At 37.4% G+C, this 14,050-nt stretch overlaps 1 non-coding gene across 1 annotated transcript; it reads left to right on the top strand.

The window, feature by feature from the left end:
* Positions 1–10,400: 10,400 nt before the first annotated feature.
* On the top strand, positions 10,401–10,507 carry LOC121229825 (small nucleolar RNA R71). The gene has a single exon (XR_005927781.1). It is a non-coding gene; the product is annotated as a small nucleolar RNA R71 (small nucleolar RNA).
* Positions 10,508–14,050: the final 3,543 nt, after the last annotated feature.

Below are 14,050 nucleotides of genomic sequence, written 5' to 3'. Positions count from 1 at the left end.
TTAGGGATTTTTAGGGAGGGAGATGATGAATAATGAGGGGTTTATATAGATTTTGGGACACACGACTGTGGGGCACACCCGTGTGTCCTAATTTTTGCCCGTGTGTTTTGTGATGTTAAAATTTAGGCGCATCTGACATTCGCCCCATGCCCATGTTAGTTTGGGTGTGTGGGTGCACACGGTCGTGTCTTGCTTTGTTCGCTTCTCCCACGCCTGTGTATGGTAGCCCACGCCCATGTTAGTTTGGCAGTGTCGATCACGGAGGCTGGGCACGGGCGTGTCGAATGTCCGTGCTAATTTGACAGGTCTGCCCACGGATTCTAAACAAGGGCATGTCGCACACCCGTGTTGGTTTGGCAGTCCATGGCAACTTATCGTATCCCGTGTTGGGGAAAAATTTTTGCCCTGTTTTCACACAGCCGTGTCTCCTCCTATGGTGTGTGCACGGCCTAAGGAACACTCATGTGCCTGGCCGTGTGGATGGGAAAACCCTGTGTTTCAAGACTCAGTTAGTAGGTTAAATGTGAAAAGCTAGAATTTAAATAAATCATTACTGTCAGTGCTCGGGTTGCCTCCCGAGAAGCGCTTATTTATAGTCTAAGCTTGACTTACCTCTTTAGTATGTGATCATGGTGGCTTGAGGAGTTTACACTCCTCATCCCTTCTATCAACTTTATCAATATAAGGTTTAAGACGAGTATTGTTTACCTTAAAAGTTTTGAATTTGGGGTGAATTACCTCGACTGTACCATATGGGAAAATACTGAGTACCGTGAGAGAAATTTCTTCATTAGGTTCAGAAGTGGTAATGCGAGGATCTGCTACATCTAGTAGTACTTTGTCTCCAACCTTAAATTGATTTGATGATGTATTGAGCTCGTGCTAGCTCAGTTTCGGTTTATCGGGTATTCTCAGTTTCTGTATCCGCAATTCATCTAGTTCCTCGATTTGTAGCCTTCGTTCATTATAGATAGGTTCGTTGTTGTTGCTTGAACATGGCTCGTGTAGGTTCTTCAAACTTATTTTCTGCAAAATAGGTTGCACCACATGGTCAGTTTTAGTAGAATGATTTATACAACCACCTTTAATTTTCGATGTGTTACTCGAATTACGAGCTTGAAGGGTGATTGTTTCATCTCCCACACAAAGTGTGAGTTCACCTCTTCCAACATCAATTATTGTTCTAGTGGTGCTAGAAAGGGCCTCCCTAAAATTAAAGGAACATTACTATCCTCTTCTATGTCTAGAACAACGAAATCAACTGGGAATATAAATTTGTCAATTTTAACGAGTACATCTTCAATAATTTCTCTAAGAAATCTAATTTTTTATCAGCTAATTGAATACTCATCCTAGTTTGTTTGGGTTTCTCGAGACCTAGTTGTTTCAACATTTTGTAAGGCATGACATTGATACTAGCTCCTAAATCAGCCAAGGCATTATTTACGTCTAGGCTACCAATTAAACAGGGAATAGTAAAACTCCCTAGATCTTTTAACTTGTTGGCCAGCTTATTCTGTAGTATGGCTAAGCAAACCACATTTAGTTCCACATGCGACGCCTCATCCAACTTCCGCTTATTTGTTAAAAGCTCCTTTAAGAATTTAACTGCGTTTGGCATCTGCGAAAGAGCTTCAATAAACGATAAGTTAATATGTAACTTCTTTAATAATTTAAGGAATTTACCGAATTGTTCTTCTGTACGGTCTTTCCTTGTCGAGTTTGGATATGGCACACGAGGTTTGTACTCTTTACTTATCAGTTTCAAGTCATTGTGGTCCATCTCACCCTTACCTTTGCTATAATATCCTGAATTAGGGCTTAATCAGAATAGTGGTTTCGTGACCACAAATCTGAGATAGAAATAATTATTTTACAATGATTTTGATGTTTATGATATGATTGCATGATTGTGTGAAAATTTCGTGATGAAATTCTATGCCTAAAGTGCTTAAATTGAAAGTAGGGACTAAATCGAATAAGTTGCAAAACTTGCATTCTAGAAGTTTTTAGTATGAAATTGTTTTGGAATATTAATGAGGTCTTAAATAGCAATTTGACCAATTTTAAGTTCATGGACAAAATTAGGACATGGAAGGAATTTTTAGAAAGTTTAGTAGTAAGGGTATTTTGGTCATTTAGTTATTAAAATGAATTAAAAACAAAATTAAAAGCCAATTTTTGTCCATCTTCTTCATTAGGCCGAAATTTCAAGGGTTCTCCATAGCTAGGGTTTGTTTCAAGCTTCCAAGCTCCATAATCAAGAAAAACGAGATTCAAGTCGTGATCGAGGAAAAGAAAAGATTGTGGACTAAATTGCAAAATCTTTATATTTTGGTACCAAGGTAAGTTCATGTGTAAATAATGTAGCATAAATGTTATTTTTAAGTTATTAATGTTAATTATATGATATGCTGATTTTTAATCGTGAAATATTATGCTTTGTGGTTAATGTTGAGTAATATGCAAATTATGTTTACTGCTTGATAAATATGAATTGCTACCGAGTATCGGTTCCGATATTCCATGGAAGACGGTAAATGTGAGATCGAGGGAAAAAGCCCGTTTGAACCTTAGGAATAGATTAGGATACAAGTGACATGTCACTAGGATGGTTGAGCATCCGAACTCGTTGAGTTGAGTCCGAGTTCACTTATGGATGCAAATGTCCGAACTCGTTGAGTTGAGTCCGAGTTCGTGAGATGTAACTAGGCATCCAAACTCGTTGAGTTGAGTCTGAGTTCATTTATGGATGCGAATGCCCGAGCTCGTTGAGTTGAGTCTGAGTTCACTTAGGGGCGGGTTACATGATTTCTTGATTACATATGTGGCACTTATGTGCAAATTATCCATGTATCCGAGTTATATTCCGATGTGTTCAACGGGTGAAATTTCTAGTTTAATGGAAGAGCACTTAAGATATAAGTGACGTTTTGGGTAAGTGTTGTGAAATGGACACTTTGGACAGGTATGTTCTTAACCCTCGGGTTGAAAATAGATACAACAACGATAAGGTGGTAAGTTGATGAATGATGTTTAAAGATGTGATATATGTTTTGGTGGTACCATGCTAAAGTTGTTTGGTATATTTGTATTGTTATGTTACTTGTTATTTACATATGAACTTACTAAACATTTATGCTTACTCCTTCCTTTTCATTCACTGTAGTTTTGAACAAGCCGGCTCAGGAATCGGGACAGATCGAAAGTTCGATCACACTATCCAAAGGACTTTTATCTTGGTAAATGGCTTGTACAACTACTTAAGTATGGCATGTATAGCAATATACCTATTTTGTGTAAATAATTTTATGATATGGCCATGTTTGGTTGAGAAAATGTTTGATATTGATAAGTCATGGTGATGGCTAATTTAGATCATGTTTGATATCATGGAAGTTTAACAGGTTATCTAGTTCATAAAAATTCATGGAAAGATGAAATTTGCCTTAAAATAGAATATTGCTGCAGCAATGACATGAATTTGAAAAATCACTAAAAATTGTATAAATAGAACTAAATGATGAGTAAGTTATGAAATTGAATATTTATGAGTCTATTTTCATATGGATTGAACAAAACAGGAATATAAATTATATTTTATGAGATATTTAAACTTTTGCGAAACAGGGCCAGAGTGATTTCTGGATCCCCTGTTCTAACTTTAAAAATTCATAATAAATTTTACTAAAATAATTAGAAGTTTTTATTTATATGTACAGATTCCTTATTGAGTCTAGTTTTAATAGAAACAAATCTCATAGTCATTGAAATTTTTTATAGAGATATATCTGATTCGTAATACACAGAGGTCAGAGCAGTTGAACCCTGAAACAGGGGATACTTTAATTAATAAACTGTACTAATTGGCCCAATAAAAAAATTCTAGAAAAAAATTAGTAAATAGATATATGAGCCTAGATTCAGGAAAAATTTATGGATCTTGATTTCGAGTTTCGTAACTCGAGATATTATTTTTCTTGTAACTGTGACGCGAGTAGCTAGAAAGCTGTGAATGTAGAAACAAATGATTTGAAGTTCTTAAATTGATAAATTATGTTCGGTAACCCCTCAAGCTCGACTCCGGTGATGGTCTCGGGCGTGAGGGCGTTACATTTAGTGGTATCAGAGCAGGTTTAGTCGGTTCTCGGACTACGTGTTGTATGTACGGATTTTGCTATACATGCCATATGTATGAATTGTGATAGTGTGACGACTTCTGACCTTTTTAAATGATATTTATATAGTAAATGGATCCCGATCCAGTTGTGGCAGATGAAGTAGAGAGTAATGCACTAGCTCTGGCTGAAGGGGCAGCGCGGACTGAAAACCCACCTCCCACTGTTGGTCAGGGAGGAGGAGAAAGGGATCGGGAAACCTTTCTCCAAATAATGAGTGCATGGTACACTGAGTTCGTTCGTACGAACCCAAATGTACGACCTCCCCCACCTCCCCCAATTCCTCCACCTATGCCTCCAAGCCTCAGGGAGTGGATATGATAAAATTTCACAGAACCCCCGTTGATAGAATTCGTAAACAAGGGGCTGAAGAATTTAGAGCAAATATTGATGATGATGCAGAGAAAGCAGAGTTCTGGCTTGAAAATTCTATCCGGGTATTTGATGAATTATCTTGTACACTTGAAGAATGTTTGAAATGTGCTACATCTTTGTTGAGAGATTCAGCCTATAATTGGTGGAAGACTTTGATTTCGGTTGTACCAAAAGAGAGGGTAACCTGGGAATTCTTTCAAGAAGAGTTTCGGAAGAAATTTATTAGTGAAAGATTTATTGATCAGAAATGTAAAGAGTTTCTTGAGCTGAAGCAAGGTAATATGACAGTCTCAAAATACGAAAGAGAGTTTGTTCGATTGAGTAAGTATGCCAGGGAATATGTTCCTACAGAAGCCAAGATGTGCCGACGATTTGAAGACGGGCTCAACGAAGACATTAAAGTATTTGTCGGGATCCTTGAACTGAAAGAAATGGTAGTCCTAGTTGATCGAGCTTGTAAGGTTGAAGAACTACTTAAAGAGAAGAGGAAGGTAGAGACTGAGACACGAAATTGGAAGAAAAGGCCAATGAGTAAGGCACCTTCACAGCAACCCGGAAAGTCAAGAAATATGAATCCTCATTCCCAAGTTTCAGCTGGGCAATCATATGAAAATTTTAAGAAGCAGAATGTGGGTCCTAAATCTCAGAATACTTCTGCAGCCAGTGTAGGGAACTCGAGATTTGTTAAACCCGAGTGCCAGCGGTGTGGTAGAAATCATTTTGGTCCGTGCAGAGCAAATGAATGTTTTCGATGTGGTTCTCCGGATCATTTTATTAGAGACTGCCCAGAGAGAGCTGAGAAAGAAAAATTTCAGAGTGTAAAAGCTAGTGGTGCAAACTCGAGGGGAAGGTATCCGAGAAAAGCTGGAAGTGAAACAAGCAGTAAGAATGTAGCCAGAGATGCAGCAGTTAGATCTGAAGGAAGAGCTCTGGCTAGAACTTATGCTATTAAAGCGTGTGAAGATGCTTCCTCACCCGATGTGATTACCGGTACATTTTCTCTTTATGATATTAATGTTATTGCTTTGATTGATCCTGGTTCTACTCATTCATACGTATGCATTAAACTAGTGTCTACTATGAATATACCTATTGAGAACACAGAATTTATGATTAGAGTGTCGAACCCGTTAGGCAAATGCGTGATAGTTGATAAAGTAAGCAAGAAATGCCCTTTAATGATTCGGGGTCATTACTTTCCGGCCCACTTGATGTTGTTGCCGTTTGATGAATTTGATGTTATTTTCGGTATGGATTGGTTGACATTGCATGATGCTATAATAAATTGCAAAGAAAAGGTTATAGAATTAAAGTGTGAAAATGGTGAAATTCTGCGGGTTGAGCCAGACAAATCAGAGGCATTATCTAGTATGATTTCTTCGATGTCGGCTCAGAGATATTTGAGAAAGGGTTATGAAGCTTATTTGGCGTATGTAATTAATACAAAAGAAGTTGAAAAGAAAGTTGAATCAGTGCCGGTTGTGTGTGAATTTGCGGACGTATTTCCAGAAGAATTGCCGGGTTTGCCTCCAGTCAGGGAAGTAGAATTTGGTATTGATTTAATACCGGGAACAGCTCCGATCTCGATTGCTCCATATAGAATGGCACCAACAGAGTTGAAAGAATTAAAGTCGCAGTTGCAAGAGTTGACTGATAAAGGCTTTGTGAGACCGAGTTTTTCACCTTGGGGTGCTCCCGTGTTATTTGTGAAAAAGAAGGATGGTTCTATGAGATTATGTGTTGATTATCGGCAGTTAAACAAGGTGACAATCAAAAACAAGTATCCATTGCCGAGAATTGATGATTTGTTTGATTAGCTAAAAGGAGCGACATGGTTTTCAAAGATTAACTTGAGATCTGGGTATTATCAGCTGCGAGTAAAAGAGTCAGATGTGCCTAAAACTGCTTTTAGAACAATGTACGGTCATTATGAATTTTTAGTTATGCCATTCGGGTTGACAAATGCTCCTGCTGTGTTTATGGATTTAATGAATCGCACATTTCGGCCATACTTGGACAGATTTGTTGTGGTGTTTATAGATGATATTTTAATTTATTCAAAAGATGAGACAGAGCATGCTGAGCATTTGAGGATAGTTTTGCAAACTTTGAGAGATAAGCAATTGTATGCTTCAGATTTATGGAGTTGATTTAATAAAAGAAACCGAAGAAAAGGTGAAAGTGATTCGAGATTGTTTGAAAGCTACTTCAGATAGACAGAAATCTTATGCGGATTTGAAACGAAAGGAAATGGAGTTTCAAGTTGGTGATAAGGTATTTTTGAAAGTGTCTCCATGGAAGAAAGTCCTTAGATTTGGACGAAAGGGCAAGTTAAGTCCACATTTTATTGGACCGTATGAAATAATTGAAAAAGTTGGACCGGTAGCATATCGGCTAGCGTTACCACCCGAATTAGAGAAGATTCATGATGTGTTTCATGTATCTATGTTATGTCGGTATCGTTCGGATCCTTCACATATAATTTCACCGACAGAAATTGAACTGCGACCGGATATGACTTATGAAGAAGAACCGATTAAGATTTTAACTCGAGAAGTCAAACAACTAAGAAATAAAAGTGTTGCACTTGTAAAAGTGTTGTGGCAAAAGCATGGGGTAGAAGAGACTACATGGGAACCTGAAGAAACTATGAGAAACCAATACCCACACCTATTTACCGGTAAGATTTTCGAGGACGAAAATCCTTAAAAGGGGGAGAGAGTTGTAATATCCTGAATTAGGGCTTAATCGGAATAGTGGTTTCGTGACCACAAATCCAAGATAGAAATAATTATTTTACAATGATTTTGATGTTTATGATATGATTGCATGATTGTGTGAAAATTTCGTGATGAAATTCTATGCCTAAAGTGCTTAAATTGAAAGTAGGGACTAAATCGAATAAGTTGCAAAACTTGCATTCTAGAAGTTTTTAGTATGAAATTGTTTTGGAATATTAATGAGGAGGTCTTAAATAGCAATTTGACCAATTTTAAGTTCATGGACAAAATTAGGACATGGAAGGAATTTTTGGAAAGTTTAGTAGTAAGGGTATTTTGGTCATTTAGTTATTAAAATGAATTAAAAACAAAATTAAAAGCCAATTTTTGTCCATCTTCTTCATTAGGCCGAAATTTCAAGGGTTCTCCATAGCTAGGGTTTGTTTCAAGCTTCCAAGCTCCATAATCAAGAAAAACGAGATTCAAGTCGTGATCGAGGAAAAGAAAAGATTGTGGACTAAATTGCAAAATCTTTATATTTTGGTACCAAGGTAAGTTCATGTGTAAATAATGTAGCATAAATGTTATTTTTAAGTTATTAATGTTAATTATATGATATGCTGATTTTTAATCGTGAAATATTATGCTTTGTGGTTAATGTTGAGTAATATGCAAATTATGTTTACTACTTGATAAATATGAATTGCTACCGAGTATCGGTTCCGATATTCCATGGAAGATGGCAAATGTGAGATCGAGGGAAAAAGCCCGTTTGAACCTTAGGAATAGATTAGGATACAAGTGACATGTCACTAGGATGGTTGAGCATCCGAACTCGTTGAGTTGAGTCCGAGTTCACTTATGGATGCAAATGTCCGAACTCGTTGAGTTGAGTCCGAGTTCGTGAGATGTAACTAGGCATCCAAACTCGTTGAGTTGAGTCCGAGTTCATTTATGGATGCGAATGCCCGAGCTCGTTGAGTTGAGTCTGAGTTCACTTAGGGGCGGGTTACATGATTTCTTGATTACATATGTGGCACTTATGTGCAAATTATCCATGTATCCGAGTTATATTCCGATGTGTTCAACGGGTGAAATTTCTAGTTTAATGGAAGAGCACTTAAGATATAAGTGACGTTTTGGGTAAGTGTTGTGAAATGGACACTTTGGACAGGTATGTTCTTAACCCTCGGGTTGAAAATAGATACAACAACGATAAGGTGGTAAGTTGATGAATGATGTTTAAAGATGTGATATATGTTTTGGTGGTACCATGCTAAGTTGTTTGGTATATTTGTATTGTTATGTTACTTGTTATTTACATATGAACTTACTAAACATTTATGCTTACTCCTTCCTTTTCATTCACTGTAGTTTTGAACAAGCCGGCTCAGGAATCGGGACAGATCGAAAGTTCGATCACACTATCCAAAGGACTTTTATCTTGGTAAATGGCTTGTACAACTACTTAAGTATGGCATGTATAGCAATATACCTATTTTGTGTAAATAATTTTATGATATGGCCATGTTTGGTTGAGAAAATGTTTGATATTGATAAGTCATGGTGATGGCTAATTTAGATCATGTTTGATATCATGGAAGTTTAACAGGTTATCTAGTTCATAAAAATTCATGGAAAGATGAAATTTGCCTTTAAATAAAATATTGCTGCAGCAATGACATGAATTTGAAAAATCACTAAAAATAGTATAAATAGAACTAAATTATGAGTAAGTTATGAAATTGAATATTTATGAGTCTATTTTCATATGGATTGAACAAAACAGGAATATAAATTATATTTTATGAGATATTTAAACTTTTGCGAAACAGGGCCAGAGTGATTTCTAGATCCCCTGTTTTGACTTTAAAAATTCATAATAAATTTTACTAAAATAATTAGAAGTTTTTATTTATATGTACAAATTCCTTATTGTGTCTAGTTTTAATAGAAACAAATCTCATAGTCATTGAAATTTTTTATGGAGATATATCTGATTCGTAATACATAGAGGTCAGAGCAGTCGAACCCTGAAACAGGGGATACTTTAATTAATAAACTGTACTAATTGGCCTAATAAAAAAATTCTAGAAAAAAAGTAGTAAATATATATATGAGTCTAGATTTAGGAAAAATTTACGGATCTTGATTTCGAGTTTCGTACTCGAGATATGATTTTTCTTGTAACTGTGACGCGAGTAGCTAGAAAGCTGTGAATGTAGAAACAAATGATTTGAAGTTCTTAAATTCATAAATCATGTTCGGTAACCCCTCAAGCTCGACTCCGGTGATGGTCTCGGGCGTGGGGGCATTACATTTGCTTACCACGGTTTCTTGCCTCTGTTCTGGTTTAGGTGCAACTAACCCTTTCTCATCTTGAATGGTAATTGCATTGATTTGCTCCCTTGGGTTAGATTCAGTGTTACTCGGCAGGCTACCTTGTGGTCATTCAAATATTAATTTAGCGAGTTGACCTATCTAAGTTTCAAGCCCTTGGATCGATGCTTGTTGATTTTTATGTGTTGTCTTAGTATTCTGAAAACGAGTTTTTGACATTGAGATGAATTTTGTTAGTATCTTCTCAAGGTTCAACTTTTTCTCTTGTTGGTAGGGTGGTTGTTGGAAGCTTGGAGGTGGTGGTGGTCGCTGATTTCCTTGGCCTCCCCATGAGAAATTTGGGTGGTTCCTCCAACCTGCATTGTAAGTATTACTATAAGAATTATTTTAAGATCGAGGATTATTACCCATGTAATTTAACTGCTCGTTCTCCATATTATGGCCATAGGGTGGGTATTCTGGATTGCTCGATCCACCTCCACATACTTCGCACTACATTACTGGGTGAACCTGTGAAGAACTACGAAAACCATCAATTTTCTTATTCAATAGTTCTACCTGATTAGAGAGCATGGTGATCAAATCGACGTTATATATGCCAGCTGCTTTTGTTGGCTTTGTCCTCATGACTTGCCACTGATAATTATTCAGTGACATCTCTTCTATAAATTCATAAGCATCTTCAGGTGTCTTATTATTGATAGTTCTGCCAGCGGCTGCGTCGATCATCTATCTAGTCGAAGGATTCAAGCCATTATGAAATGTTTGAACTTGTAGCCAGAGTGGTAACCCATGGTGAGGGCATCTTCTCAAGTGGTCCTTGTATCTCTCCCATGCATCGTAGAGTGTTTCTAAATCCATCTGCACAAAAGAAGAGATATCATTAAGTAATTTAGCCATTTTAGCCGGCGAAAAATATTTTAATAAAAAATTTTCGGTCATTTGTTCTCGAGTAGTGATTGATCCTCGTGGTAACAAATTCAACCACTGTTTAGCTTTGTTTCTCAATGAAAAAGGGAATAACCGAAGGCAAATGGCGTAATAAAAAATGCCATTAATTTTAAATGTATCACATAGTTCCAAAAAGTTTGTCAAGTGAGCGTTGGGATCTTCGTCCTGCAAACCATCAAACTGAACAAATTGCTATATTATTTGAATTGTGTTAGGTTTCAGTTCAAAAGTATTTGCAGCTACAGCAGATCTAACTATGCTCGATTCAGTTCTTGTTAAAGAAGGTTTAGCATAATCATACATAGTGCGTGGAGAAAGATTCTGATTAGCAGCAATCGCAGGAGGTAGCAAATTTTCTTGGTTTTCAGCCATCTCCTCGGTTGTGGTTGAAATATCGTCCTCTTGCTCTTCCTCTGTGTATCTTAAGCTTCGCCTTATTTCTCTTCGATTTTTGTGAACTATGCGGTCGATTTCACTATCAAACAGTAAAGGTCCTGACGGGTTTCTTTTGGTCATAAACTAGAAAAATCTGTCAGAAGAGAATAAATGAAGAAATATAAAAGAAAATAAGAATTTAAATTGCAAATAAAGTGAATGGCTAAAGCAATAAAAATTGAGTGTTCCTAATATCGTAGTTCCCTGGCAACGGTGCCAAAAACTTGATACATGATATTCGCGATAGGTTTTAAAAATTTATAATTAATCGTTCTTGAAACTAACTATTATCACGATGAAGGCAAGTGTACCTATCGAACAGTAGTATAGCTTTAGCAAGACCGGGTTGTCGAACCCAAAGGAACCAAGACTACTAGTAATTACTTTCTTTTTATTATCTAGCCTTAAAATTAAGGGATTTATTTATCTAAATTAACTAAACTAAGAGTTCATGGAGAGAAATTGGGGAAAAGCTTTTGGGAAAATTTGATTGATTAAAACAATACCCAAGGAAAAATCCACCTAGATTTCACTTGTTATTTGACTCTGAATCAGACGATTTATTCATTTGACTTGATCCGTAGAAATCCCTAAGTTATATTATTATCTCTCTCGACACTAATAACGTTTAACCCTAGGTTGATTAATTGAAATCTCTTTCTAATTAACACCTAGTGTTGTATTAACTCAATCTATGGATCCCCTTATTAGGTTTCACCCTAATCCGGTAAAATCATATCACGTGCAATCAACTCCGCTTAATTATGACAAATTTACTCTTGACAGGGTCTATTCCTCCTCTGAATAAGAGCATTAACTCGAATCAATATCCTGGAATATTAAAACAATAATTAAGAATACATAATTAAGAACAAGTCAAATATTTATCATACAATTCAAATAATAATAACAAGATCCGTCTTATGTTTCATCCCCCTTAGGTATTTAGGGGTTTAGTTCATAATTATAGAAGAAAACATCTCAGAAGAATAATGAATACAAAACATAAAGAAAACCCAAAACCCCTGAATGGAAATTGAAGGGAGATCTTAAGTCTTGATGATGAATCCGACTTCTGAGATGCACCAATTAGCTTCCCTTGAGTAATTCCTTGCCTCCTACTCTGCGTCCCCTTCCTAAGTGCCTCCTTAGGTGTTTAAATAGGCTTTAAAATGCCTAAGAGCCCTCAAAATTAGCCTTTTCCGAATAGGGTTATACTTGGGCTCGGCAGGGACACGCCCGTGTGACACACCCGTGTGTGATTACTCCAGCCCATGGTCAAGGCTGTTGAATAGGCCTAGGCATGTAGTCTACCTGTGTAAGTCATGCTTCGATCCTGCCAAAAGGACACGGCCATGGGACACGCCCATGTGAGGAAGTCCAGGCCGTGTTGATTTCCCACGTGGGTCTATTTTTTCTGTTTTCGGCCTGTTTCTCGCTCTTTTTACTCTCCTATGCTCACCTAAGTATAAAACATGAAATTAAAGAATTAGGAGCATCAAATTCACCAAATCTAAGCAGAAACTATCCATAAATGTGCTAAGCATAGGATAAAAACATATATAAATTACGGTTTATCATGAAACCTCTCGCTGGCTGTACATAACCTTGTCCTATAGCTTGCATCTGAACAGGTCTATGAAGACAATTCTTAGGTTGATGCACCATAGATCCACATCTGAAACACGCCCCAATCTTCTTCCACCACTCACCTAGGTGATGTCTCCCACAATTTTCACAAGGCTGCAATCTCTCAACAGGAACCCCAGCTCAGACTAGCCCATCAAACTTGACCTTCTTTTTAGACCCACCAAACGAACCTGAGGGCCCTTAATCCCTCTTATTTCAACCCCTATCCTTCTCTCGGTTCTCGCACTCAGAGTGCTTCACATCCTTGGTGATTTTCGCCTTATCTATGAGGGTAGTAGAATCTCACTTCCTCTGCGGAGCTATCACGACTCGTAACTCATCTAGGAGGCCATCCTCGAAATGCACACAGCGTTCATATTCAGTCGCCACTATCCCACAAGCATAGGGCTAAGTCGTAAGAACTCTGCCTCATATTCTGCCACAGATTTATTCCCCTAAGTCAAGCTCAAAAATTCCCTTCTTCGGGCGTCCACATAACATGCGCCCACATATTTCCTTTGGAAAGTCGCCTTAAAGAAATCCCATGTTAATCGGTCGGCCAAGTACCCTTTCTCAGATAAGCCACCACTAATAGGTCTTGTCTAGCAGTAATGATACTGCACCTTTTCATTTTTGCTTAGAAATGCAGTCAAGATCATCCATCATTCTCTTCGTAGCTTCCAACCAGTATTCAGCCACATTAGGGGCTACTCCAGAAATACCCTTAAAAATTTTCGCTCTATTAGACTGGAATCATTCTAAAATTGACCCATGGCCCACAGCACCCGTATTGGTTCCAGCAACTCTCTCTAGAATTTGGAGCATAGCCTGCGATAGTGCGTCATCCCCAGCTGCTTGATCGTATGATCCCATCTCAGTTACTGATGAAGCTGATACCTCCTTAGCCTCAACATTAGGCATGTAGCCCGATGCCGAAGACCCAGCCCTAGCATTTCCACGACCTTTATCGCAGCCTCTTGTACCCCTTTCGCGAGTACCTCTTATGCTCATATTGATTTGCATTTTATTTGGTTTAGAATTTTTATGTATCAATTAGTAATTTCAGTAATTTTTAACAGATGTCTTATGAACAATAGTAATCAGAGTTGGTTTTCGCAGATTGGGGTCTCACAACAGTTTTCAATTTCCTACAGATTTAGTTTACACTAACAAGAGTATCACAGTACATTCACATATCTAAAGTAATCTCAGTATTGTATTTCAGTCTGATCAATCATCAGTTATCAAGAAACTTACGGATTTTGGCACTGGAGACTCGGTGTGCCACACCTGCGAATCCTCCAAAATATTTCAAGAACAGTTTTTTTAAAAATTTCAAACATTTTCAAAACTCATTCCACAGCTGAGTTTTGTAACTTGACTCTGATACCACTAAATGTAACACCCCAAACCTAGCCCAGA

The sequence above is a fragment of the Gossypium hirsutum genome, chromosome A05 (assembly GCF_007990345.1).
Source record: "Gossypium hirsutum isolate 1008001.06 chromosome A05, Gossypium_hirsutum_v2.1, whole genome shotgun sequence".
Classification (NCBI taxonomy): domain Eukaryota; kingdom Viridiplantae; phylum Streptophyta; class Magnoliopsida; order Malvales; family Malvaceae; genus Gossypium; species Gossypium hirsutum.
Note: the sequence above shows the minus strand (reverse complement) of the source record. Positions and strands in the feature narration are given on the sequence as shown.